Source organism: Cornus florida, unplaced genomic scaffold (genome assembly GCF_030987335.1).
Source record: "Cornus florida cultivar Cherokee Brave unplaced genomic scaffold, ASM3098733v1 CherokeeBrave_3.0.0_Hap2_Chr05, whole genome shotgun sequence".
In the NCBI taxonomy this organism is placed as follows: domain Eukaryota; kingdom Viridiplantae; phylum Streptophyta; class Magnoliopsida; order Cornales; family Cornaceae; genus Cornus; species Cornus florida.
Window position 1 is genome coordinate 64,368,351 of NW_026775575.1, and position 11,889 is coordinate 64,380,239.

General features: G+C 38.8%; 1 pseudogene; it reads right to left on the bottom strand.

Annotated features, from left to right (window-relative positions):
* Nucleotides 1-639: 639 nt before the first annotated feature.
* LOC132310807 (small nucleolar RNA R71) lies at nucleotides 640-738 on the bottom strand (annotated as a pseudogene).
* Nucleotides 739-11,889: the final 11,151 nt, after the last annotated feature.

Genomic DNA, 11,889 nt, shown 5'->3' on the forward strand with positions numbered 1-11,889 from the left:
GAAGAGGTAGTTCTCATCACTCCATTTCGCCAATGGAGGATTTGAATGACGACTATGTGGAGGACCTTGGTCACATAGACCAAGGTATCCTCTATTCCAATGTGTATAATGATAACATGCAAGTACCATTAGGCATGCCGAGGCTATTCATTCACCTACCACAACATCAAGGCCAAGTTCCAATGGGAATGCCAAGGCCAATCTATGTTCCACCACCTCCCATCATTCAAAGCAATCAAGGTGCCCATGTTGCACCTCCAATTATTAATCCTCCCCTTGCTTTAAGAGATCACTATGTGCCTAATGAATACAATGCACCCACATACATTCAATTGCCACCACTTAGAGCACACCACTATGAGATCAAACCACAAACCATTCAAATGCTTTAAACTATCATGGACTTCCAAGTGAAGAACCTTACAAGCATTTGGATGAGTTTCTTGAAGTATGTTCCACCGTGAGATACACGGACATGCCGGAAGAGGTCTTAAGGCATAAACTTTTTCCATTCACCCTAAAAGATAAGGCAAAATATTGGTTTAACAATCTTAGGCCTTTTTCAATAACTTCTTGGGCAGAAATACAATAAGAGTTCTTGAAGAAGTACTATCCGGTTTCTAAGACCAATGCCATGCGAACCTCAATTCGAGAGTTTTCACACGGGGATGGGGAAACGTTCTATGAGGCATGGGAACACCTTAATGAATTACTTAGGAAGTGTCCACATCATGACATGCCCAAATGGCAATTAGTTTAATATTTCTTTGAGAGCTTATCGGACAATCACAAGGGCATGGTTGATGCTTCCGTGGGTGGCTCTTACATTGATAGGCATGAGGATGACGTGTGGCATCTTTATGAGAGTATGAGTGAGAATTCTTTGCATCAAACTCTATCTTTTAAGAATGGTAAGAATTCAAGTGGAAGGAAGAGTGTTGGCTTACATCAAGTTGACCATTCCAATGAAATAGCCATCGAGATGAAATCATTATCTCAAAGGTTTGATCAATTCTTGATCAACCAAAACTCGGCAAATCAAGTATCTTTCATCCATAACCATTCCCATCATGCATCTAATGAGACATGTATGACTTGTTCAAGTGTTTTACATTATACTTCTAATTGTCCCCATGGACATGTGCAAAATGAGCATCATGAACAAGTCAATGCAACATTTGTTAATCAAGGGAACAATCCTTATGCCAATCACTATAATCCAAGTTGGAGGAATCACCCGAACTTTTCTTGGAAAAACCAAGGGGAAGGCTCAAACACTCCCCAAGGCGGTTTCCAAGGGAAATATGTTCCACCTCTGATGCAAAGCCAAGGTTCCCAAGCATATAGACCATTTCAATCACAAGGAAACCAATTCTCTAATTCTCATTTTCCTAATCAACCATCTTATTCTCAAGGAAATTCTAGGAGTCCTACTTTTGAAGAAAAAGTTTTAACCGCTTTAGGCACTTTAGAGGCTAACACTCAATTACTTCATTCTCACTCTCAATCCATTGCAAAGCTAGAAACCCAAGTAGGGCAAATAGCTAGCACTTTAAATGCTAGAGAGAAAGGGAAAATGCCTTTGAATGCCCCACCAAAGCAACAATGTGTTGTGGAGACTCATTCCTCATCGGAAGGTCACACAATAGAGCATGTCAATGCGGTGACAACCTTGAGAAGTGGAAAGATTGTGGACAACCAAGTGGGTATGTCCAATGAAGAGAGTGAATCGGTGTAACCCAAAGTTGACACCCATCTTGTTTCACATCCTATTCCTCCTTCATTGCATATGCATGATTTTTCAAATGAGAATGTGTTGAAAAATGATTTTGAAAAGAAAGATTTGCAACATGATTTCAAAACTTCTTGTGTTGAAGAGACTTCAAAGAAAAATTCTGAAAAGGTTTTTGAACCAAAAGCTCCATTTCCGGATGCCTTAAAAGGGTCCATTTCATATGACAAGCAAAAGGCCAAAGCAAATGAAATTATGGATGTGTTTAGGCAAGTGAAAGTGAATCTTCCACTTTTGGATGCAATCAAGCAAATTCTGGCTTATGCCAAGTTTTTAAAAGACTTATGCACCCAAAAGAGGAAAAACAAAAGCCAAGCACCTAAGAAAGTGGTCTTAACCGAGCAAGTAAGCTCAATTTTGCAGCATAATACTCTTCCAAAGTTTAAAAACCCCGGTTCACCTACTACTTCTTGCATCATTGGTGACCATGTCATTAATCAGGCTTTTCTTGACCTAAGAGCAAGTGTTAACCTTCTTCCATACTCGGTGTATGTCAAATTAGGCTTAGGAGACTTGAAACTGATGTCGGTAGTTTTGCAACTTGCCAACCGATCCATCAAAAAGCGTAGGGGTATCATTGAGGATGTATTGATTAAGATTGATAAGTTTTTCTTCCCCGTTGATTTCATTGTCATTGACACAGAACCGGTCCCTAATCTTAAGAGCCAAATTCCTGTTATCCTTGGCCATCCTTTCTTGGCAACCACGAATGCCAACATTAATTGTAGGACAAGGATAATGAAGATCTCATTTGGCCACATGAAGGTGAAATTAAATATCTTCAATCCAACCCCCAATTCATTTGACAAGCATGAAGAAGTTAATGTTGTGGAGAAATGTCATAACCATGAATGTGAAGGAATTGAGTTTTTGTGTGTGACCAAAGTTTCAGAAAGTCCACCTTCAACCTTGAAACCAAAGAAATTTGTTTCAAAGTCTTGTTTGAAAAGGGCATGGAAGCCCAAAGATCATTTTGACCAAGGACCAAGAAGTTCCTTTGAGCCTAATCCAACAAGTTCTCTAGGGAACCATTTATTGGATGGAGCTTAAGGCATCCATCACCCCATTAAGGAGGGGATGCACTACAAGATGTTTGATCCGGGCTAAAAGAGCCCAACGTCTTGCTAGAGACGTTAAAGATTAGCAAGGCATTTTGTAGGGTGTCACAACCTTATTCCTCCCTCATTTCTATCTTGAATTTCATTTCTTGCGAAGTCTAGATATTTGCTCTAGGTTCATATACATTGCTAGGAACTGTAATTAGGATTGCATGCACTTCTATGTTGAAATTGAACATTTTGCATAAGTTCAATCGATCTCAAAATGAGTTCGATCGATTGAACTTCCCACCTGCATCAAACCTGCATCCAAATCACTCTCTGTCCAATCGTTCGAACAAAACCTGCATATTTCAACTCTCTGTCCCATCGTTTGAACTTGTTCCTCGATCGATCTCTAGTTCTTTGATCGATCCAACTTCATCTTGGATCGATCTGCAATGTCCAACACTTAGAAAATTTTTGAACCCAAAAACCTGCATATTTTTGCTCTCTGTCAGATCGATCGAACATTTGTTTAGATTGATCTCAATTATGAAATTTGCCACTTTAACTTTGTTTTGACTTTCAATTTTTAAATTTTTAGTTTTAATTTTTCAAAAAAATAAAAAATTCCATAAAATCAAAGGAGAGATCGATCTAAGTTGGATAGATTTGAGACTTCAGTTCGATTGATCGAACTGGTTCAGGATAGTTTTTAAAAATAGATCTAGGGTTATTAGATCGATCCCCAAAGATCGATCCAACAACCCTCGTTTTTCCCTAACCACTGCAAACCTTCTTCTCCACCTCCGGCGAGACTCCGGCATCTCATTCATCCCGAATCACTCTCTCTCCTCTTGGATTTTGCATCTCATCTTCCTCTCATCTTCTCACTCTGTTTGAGGTAACATCCGAACCTCATCTCTTTGATTCAAGCTTCAATTACATGAATACATGCTTTGACTGTTAAATCTAGGTTGTTTTCATGATGCCTATTGCCATGAATGAAGCTTCAACCTATTTGTATATATTTGTATATATATGTGTATATATGTTTGATATTTTCTTGATTTTGATTTGATTTTGGGGGTCACGAGCTAAATTAAGTGACCAAATTGATGCTTTGTTGTGTAGAGGGGCCCACAAGCCCATTTGTGAGGCCCTCGTGCCATCCACGTCACAGATCTATGACTATCCACATTATTCGTTTAGTTCGATCGATTGAACTTTTTCTCAGATCGATCTGAGTGAGATCGATCTATCTTATTTTCGATCGATCGAAGTCAGATCGATCTCACATTTTTGTGATCGATCGAATCTCACAGATTTGCTTCATACACTTCATATGTCATCTCTTGTGTGCCATGCTATCTTATATTTGCCCAATGCCTGTGTTTTTCATATTGGATGCATCTTATACTTATACTCTCTAGCATGTTTCACACCATTCTTTGTCACTTGCATCGATTCATGTTCCTTATCTGTTTTGTCTATCTTATTTGACATGCATGATTCTATAACTGTGCTTTAAACTCTTTACTCTGGCACTAACTTCTCTTTGAATTTCCTTTTATTTTATAGACCATGGTTAGGGTAAAGACTGTAGCTCGTGGACATTACCACAGTGGAGCTAAACGTAGATTGGGCGACCAGGCAGGTCCATCTCGTGTCTGAGATCCCATTCCTGAGGACACTCAGAAAAGAGTCCACCAGAGGACAGAGGAACCAGTAGAGCCCTCACATGAGCCCACTCTACCTCAGTCTCCCATATTTGACAGTAGACTACATTAATCTGCCGAGGCATCTCCTTCTCCACAGGCTGATGCTGAGACTGCACATATTCTATCTCCGTCACCACCACCAGCTCAGCCAGCTCACGATCTAGAACGGCTATTGTTGAGATACTCACACCTTCAGGTGGCACATGAGTCGGTCTTCGACCTCGATTACTTTTCCCGGTCGGTGCTTACCCGATCGGCCTATGATGATATCTTCCGGAGGGGCATCTCAGCTATCCTCGCCCCTGTCACTTACCCAGTACACCCGAGGCTAGTTAGGATGTTCTTCCAGAACCTCCGGCCTGCCTTGCATAACCCGGAGGAATATCATTGACGGCTACCCGATCAGCATTACTGTGGATACATTATCCAGATTATGCCGGTGTCCACATATCTACCCTCCCGATCTTCATGAGGCCTATCCTACTCTTTACAGGCCTACATATGCCGATATGGCCGTTTTTCTTACAGGTCATTACGCCGATGGCGAGACGTTTGCCACCCATACTTATTTGCTAGATAACTTGTGGTTCTTCGACTCTGTCCTGTTCCGCAACGTCTTCATGGCCGGCCATAAGATTCAGCGGAGAGGCGATTTTCTGATAGCTCTGTACGCCTTCTACACAGGGCATTTGCTATTTATTCCTTCCTTTATCTAGTGCGTGATAAGGAAGCTCTATGATGACTATATGAGCAGGGAGTGGCCCAAAAGGGCCAAGTTCCTCCCATTCGGCCACCTCATCACCCAGATTTTACGCGATCAGCGCTATCCCTTCTAGCCACGGGAGTGCCCTGAGAGAGGATCCTGTTCCTTCAAGAAGAATGACTGGATAAGAACTACAATGCTATTATTGCCAGATTAGAAGATGACGCGGTAGAGGCGACGGAGGAGTCAGAGGCTGAGGAGGCAGCAACAGCAGACCCGGCAGCGGACGACGTACCAGTCGATTCGGCTGCCGTACACATTGATATTGACTTGGAGCAGCCTGCAGCGGACACAATGCAGCACTCTCCAATTGGGTCACCCATTCACTTCCAGGATCAGACTCAGGATCATCATTCTCCAGATCCAGCACCTGAGGCTCCAGATTACATACCCAGCTTTGGAGAGCGGCTTCAGACTCTGGAGGACGCCGCGATATCTATCCGCATAGAGACTGTCTCCATTAGAGCTGACATTGCTTCCCTCCACATGAATGTCATGATCTCATTCAGATCTATCTAGAGACATCTGCGGAGCGTGCCCTGCCCGTCCTACCTCCTCTTCCTGATCTCTCTATTCCTTTACTCTTGTCATTTTATATATGTTATACATTATTACTGTTACTCTATTTTTTCGGCCAGTCTGTTGGCCCTGATACTATACTATGATGTATATTATTTCTATTTATACATGCTATATTGTGGATGTAATACCTTGTATTGATACATCTGTTTGTGATTGACTCCATCAGGTGTATCCTAGTGACTTCAGTGAGAGAGAGTACTACCCAAAATTTTCAGGACCACCCTTATACCTCTTTCTATTTTCAGTTGTTATCCCACTTACACTTGCATGTCCAATGTGCATTGTAATTATCCCTTTTGTTATCTGATAAGTTTTATCTAAGTGCCAAAATTTTAAGACCACAGTTAATCCCAAGTTTGGGGGGGCTATGCCACCTACTTTGGATACTTCTGTTTCGGCTATTCTTTGCTATAGTTGCACTGGTATACTCCTTCCTTTTGTTCTCTTTGCACATTGAGGACACTGTGCCATTTAAGTTTGGGGGTAATGGTGCTTTGCAGTGTTTGTTTTTAAATTAAAAATTTTAAGCATGACTTGTGTATTTGAAGGATTTTCTATGATTGGTCCATGATTAGCTATGATTTTGATCTTTTGAGGATTATATTGCTTAAAGTTTAAAAATTGCTTGACTTGAGAGTCCAATACTCCTTATATGCCTTATGGATACTATTTAGGAGTAAATTTTTTAAAAGATTGATATCATACTTGCACTTGTGGTCCACATCATCCTGATTTTGTGATTGTTTTGAGATTCACTTTAGGATTCTACACTAGCATAGGCGCACACTAGCATTCATTCGTGGGGTACATGCTTTGTTGATTATTGAATTGGTTATATCCAAATTAGGCTAGTAGTGCATTGAAAGCTTTCATTCTTGATAAAGGTGGATAACAATCCCTTTTCACTAAGTAGCTGGGATTCTAGCCTCATCAAGCACTGAATTTCTCGTGCCGAAAGGTGGAGAGCCCAAACTCTACTTTAATAATTGAACTTAAAAAAAAAAAAATGTTGCAAAAGCAATAAAAAGTGAGGACTTCTCCTAAAAGATAAGAAGTATGAAATGATTAGATGGCGGTTGTCTTGATTTGTAGCCTAGTTGATTTGAGCTTGTAAGTCCTTAGGGGTGTTTGAACGCCTAATGTCTAAAAGCCATCTGGTTTAGGAGTCATTGACCTAACGCTCGACCTCATGGATCATTAGAAAGCTTAATAGATCAACACATTGCACCATGCTTCCATCTTTAATCCTATAAAAAAAAAAAAAAAAAAAAAAATCGAGTGAAAAGAATAAGCGCATCTAGAATAATAAAGCTTTAATAAAAGGTTCACTCTTTGTTTTGATGATTGGTACTAGATTTGTGTGCTAGTTTGAGGGTAAGGATGTGATCATTTCTTTAGTTGGCTTAGATAGTAACACACTTGATGCCGGTCCACTCAAAAAGGATTCTTGAGTTGTTTTGATTTGCGTGATCATTTTCTTGATGTGTAAAGGACCATACTTGCTTGCTTGATGTTGAAATTTTGGGAGATTGCTCAGAAATGTTTGAAACAATGCATACTTGAGGTAATTTTCTCCTAATGCTTTTGGTAACGCTTTTGTGATATTGAGCTTAATGTTTGTGGGTATCATTTCTGGAAACCCTCAAGAGACTTCACTCTTTCACTAGGGGTAACCTAGGGGTTTAAAAGGCTTGTTGCATATGCTAAATGCAATCGTGTTTCCTACGAAAGTGGCGTTATCCATTTATTGCCTTCTAGATTCATAAGTTGTATAGTTGTTCATTTCATTCCTTTACTTTCTAGTTCATTGCTAGGGACTAGCAATATTTAAGTTTGGGGGTGTGATGAGCACTGAAAAGTGCGCATTTAAACCCCTTAAGCTTAGGTGTTCTAGGAACTTTATCTATCTTATTTTCCCGCTTTAGATTGATTTCGTATTATTTCCATTTTCAGGTACTTATCCCCAAAATAAGCTAACTCAGCTAAATAAGAGCAGAAATAAAGCAATTCTAGGATGAATCAAAGAAAGGAGCAAAGTAGAGCAAAAGGAAGCAAATGGTGGAATTTCAGCAACTTCGATTGATCTCAAGAAAAGTTCGATCGATCTAACTTTCATCGATCTCAGCACTTCAAGATGGATCTGAGCCATGTTTGTCCCTATTCAAAGATCTCAAAGTTCGATCGATCTAACTTGATTCTCTGATCGATCGAACCATCTTGTCCTTATCCAAATAATCGATCGAACCAACTACTTTTGTCCTTTTCCCAAAAATATCTTCAAAATATCTCAGATTTATTTTTATCCAAAAAGGTGCCGCCATAAAGGATCAATCCAGCTTCAGTTCGATAGATCTCAGCCATGTTCGATCGATCTCACCACAAGTTCGATCGATTGAACTTCCCAAATCCAGAGAAAATCCAAATTCCAGCTTATTAAAAGTTGTCTCATATCTAATCATTGGAGGAATTTTTGGTGTACAAGCCCAGCTCATTTGGGGTGATTTTTGACCCACCTATATAAAGAATATAAGCTATTTTTTGAAATATATATATATTCTTAGAGAGAGGAGAATTAGAGACTTGGGGGGGGGGGGGGAGGAGGCATAATTTTCATATCTTAGCAAGGAAGAAAAGAGAGGAGGCTAGAGACACAAGCTTGGAGATCTTCCATCAACCAAGAAAAGGAGTAATCTCTACCATATAGTGAGCCCTTGAGGGTTGGGAGACACCATCCATGAGTGGCTAGACATCCTCTTGGGGTTATAGTTAGCCCTAAGCATGCTTTCTACATCTTGATTTATGTATTTTTGAAGGGATTTGTATTGTGATACATGTTTTGACACTTTTATATATATAGATCTTGTTTATTCAATGATTTGTATGGTATAACGCTTCTAATTGATCATTTCATTCTATCCATATGTCTATGTATGCTAGAATAGATGTTCATGTGTTTGTCTCTATTTCTTGTGCTATTGATGCATGTCTATGTGTATTAACGCTATAGATCTAGAGATTGTCAAGACATATTGCTTAATGGAATGTTCTTGTGGTTTATTTAATGGTTCATACTCATTTCTTGATGGATTGTACCTCTCCCTTAGTTTAATTAGTTTAATCTCATGTCATTAGCTTAATTGTAGTGTAGTTATAGTTTAGATGTTAAATGGGAGGACAATCCATGCTTGTTGTTTGATGTTCCATACTTATGAATGCAAATGGCATATTTCTCTAACTTTGTGTTGTGTTTGGATTGTGCTTAAAGAGGAATTAATAGCTTAATTTGATATATTGTGCTATTCATTGTGTTGTCTAGATAATATATGCTTAATTGGTTATCCATACTTGTTGAAATAATCACACACACACACCATTATTACAATATATATTTTCCCCCCATTAATCATTCATTAAGGGTGTAGAAAAGTTATGCTTAGTGGTGATCTCTAAACCCCAAGATTTCCCTCTCTCTTATTTTACCTCTATTGCATTATTGTTTACTTTAGTTTAAATTGCATCTTAGTATAATTCAACCACCAACCACTCTTTTGATCACTCGACCTACTAACCCTAATCTTGATTCTTCAACCTAGTACGACTACATAATCCCTTGGGACGTTCCCTACTTGCCCTAACTATATTTTTAGTGAAAGGTTGCAGTGGCAAATTATAAATGTAGAACTTGGCCACACTCATTTTAGTCCACTTGCACGCAAATTTGGTTGCATCGCGACGAGCACACCAATATTAAAGAACAGAGGTGAAACGATCACACTTTGAAAGGGTCAAAGTATTCAAGGAGTGTTTTTTTATCTACCAACAATCCTTCTGCAAAGATTAAGAGTAAGCCTGAGGTCAAGTGCTATTGGACGGGACGTCGCAAAGCCAGAACATTGTAAGCTATTGGTGTTTGGTAGAACGATAGGGTGTAAGCCTGAATCAAAGTCTATTGTACTTTGTTTCAAACATAGTGGATCAATTTACTTTGGATTGCACAGTCCACGAGGTTTTTCCCACGTAAACAGTTCGTCTATTTAACAATTGGGGTTCCTTGCTAAAAATCCTGATGTCATCTCTAACTCTATTACTTTGCTTTATTTTGTCTTGCATGTGATTAATTAATTAATTGCTAAAATAAGTAAATTTAGAAAGACACAAATCTGTTTCTAAAAATATAAAACTTTCAAAATCTTCCGCTACATAAACTCACAACTAGAATTTATGGTGACGACAGTGGCAACGAGCAGAGCTGTCAAGAAAACGAAGATGTGCATTTTGTAATAATCTGTAAAAAGCTCGATTCCTGAATATTTTTAGAGAATGTTGGGGCAAAAAAGGAGGCAAGATAAACATTAGTGTTGTTCTTAGCCGGTGGGTATCAGCAACGTCTTTGTCACCGTATGAGAGAACGTCGGCGTTGGTTTAGCTTTCTGGATGATTTTCGGCTATTAAGTAATTGGAGATTCACTTGCTGGGGGAGTGATAATGAAAAGGATGAGGGTTACCAGAGCGGATGACGTGTAATCGCGCGTGAAACAGCTGATGTCCGGAGAAGATGGCAGTGGTGGCTAGAGGAAGATTTGATTTTTTTGGTGTAGAAGGTTTAGAGAGAGAATGAAGCGAAGAAGTGAGAGAGAATGATCGAAGTGAAGAAGTGAGAGAGATTTCTGGCTTTTTCCTTTGTCATAGAAACAGAATCCTCTAAGGGTAATTTAGTAAATTCTATAAAGTACTTAAGGATAATTTGGTCTCCACGTATGCATAAACAGTAAAAATTAATAGATTTGTAATTACTTTTGCCTAAAGTTTATTTTTTAGTTTTTATATTTTAGTAAGTAAGGCTCCTAAAGTGTTTTTATATTAAATTAACCCAAGATGTAACTTTATTTTACATAAATAAGGTATAACATTTAAAATATAATATATATATATATATATATATATATATATATATATATATATATTCATGTATTTTGAATTGCTCAGGTTAGTAAAATCTTTGCCCAAATCCCACCTAAAATAAATATGGATTTTACCGGTCGACGTGTGGGAAGCTACACGTCGACTAGTTCAGGTCAACCGATTGACGTATGGGAATTTTACGTCGACTGGTTCTGGGTTATCCACACTTGAAATTTCCACTGTCTGAGATACACTAACATTGATAGCCAACCACCCTACACACCATACCCACTTACGTATTTGAATACATTTTAACATCTAACACCTTAACAACAACTACAATATTAACATAATTTACAACACGTTACACAAAATAAACTAAAAGATTTAGTGTAAATAAGTATAATTACAATTCCCCAATGGCTATATAAAAAATGAAACTAAATACTTCACAAGCTGTAAAATGATACACTTTGGGTCAACATTTTACAAAATGGGGCCTAATACAAAAGGTAACAAAAGATACATTCTTCTAATATAAACTAAGACTGTGGTGCATTGTCGCCCACCATTTCTTTTCCCGAACCTGAAAGTGTTTAAAAAATATGGGATGAGCTAAATGCTTAGTAGGAACTGTTTAAGACACACTTCTTGTGACCCCGTTAATCCACCTAAGGAATAGGTAAAAGAAAACAGGATCATTGCATAGGGGTACATGGCAATAACTACAGTGACAAGGAAATAACAATTGTCACCCAAACACATACACACCAAATATTCTAATGAAGTGTAATGTCATGCAATGTCACTCCCCATATCCGAAATATTTTCGTTTCAACTTTCAAACCGTTAGTGTAATCCAACCCAAGGCACCTCTAAGGCGTCACGAAAAGAGGATTTGCTAACCATCCACGACCACAAGACACCTCTAAGGCATCGCATCCGGCCTGGTTAGCTCAACCAAACTCCCCTCTAGACTACACTAACACCACGGACCACTAGGTGCCTCCTAGGCGTCCGGGTTTTTGCAAACACTTTTAGAAAACCTTTCCCAAAACAATTTTCACTTGTTTTAATGACATTTTTCCC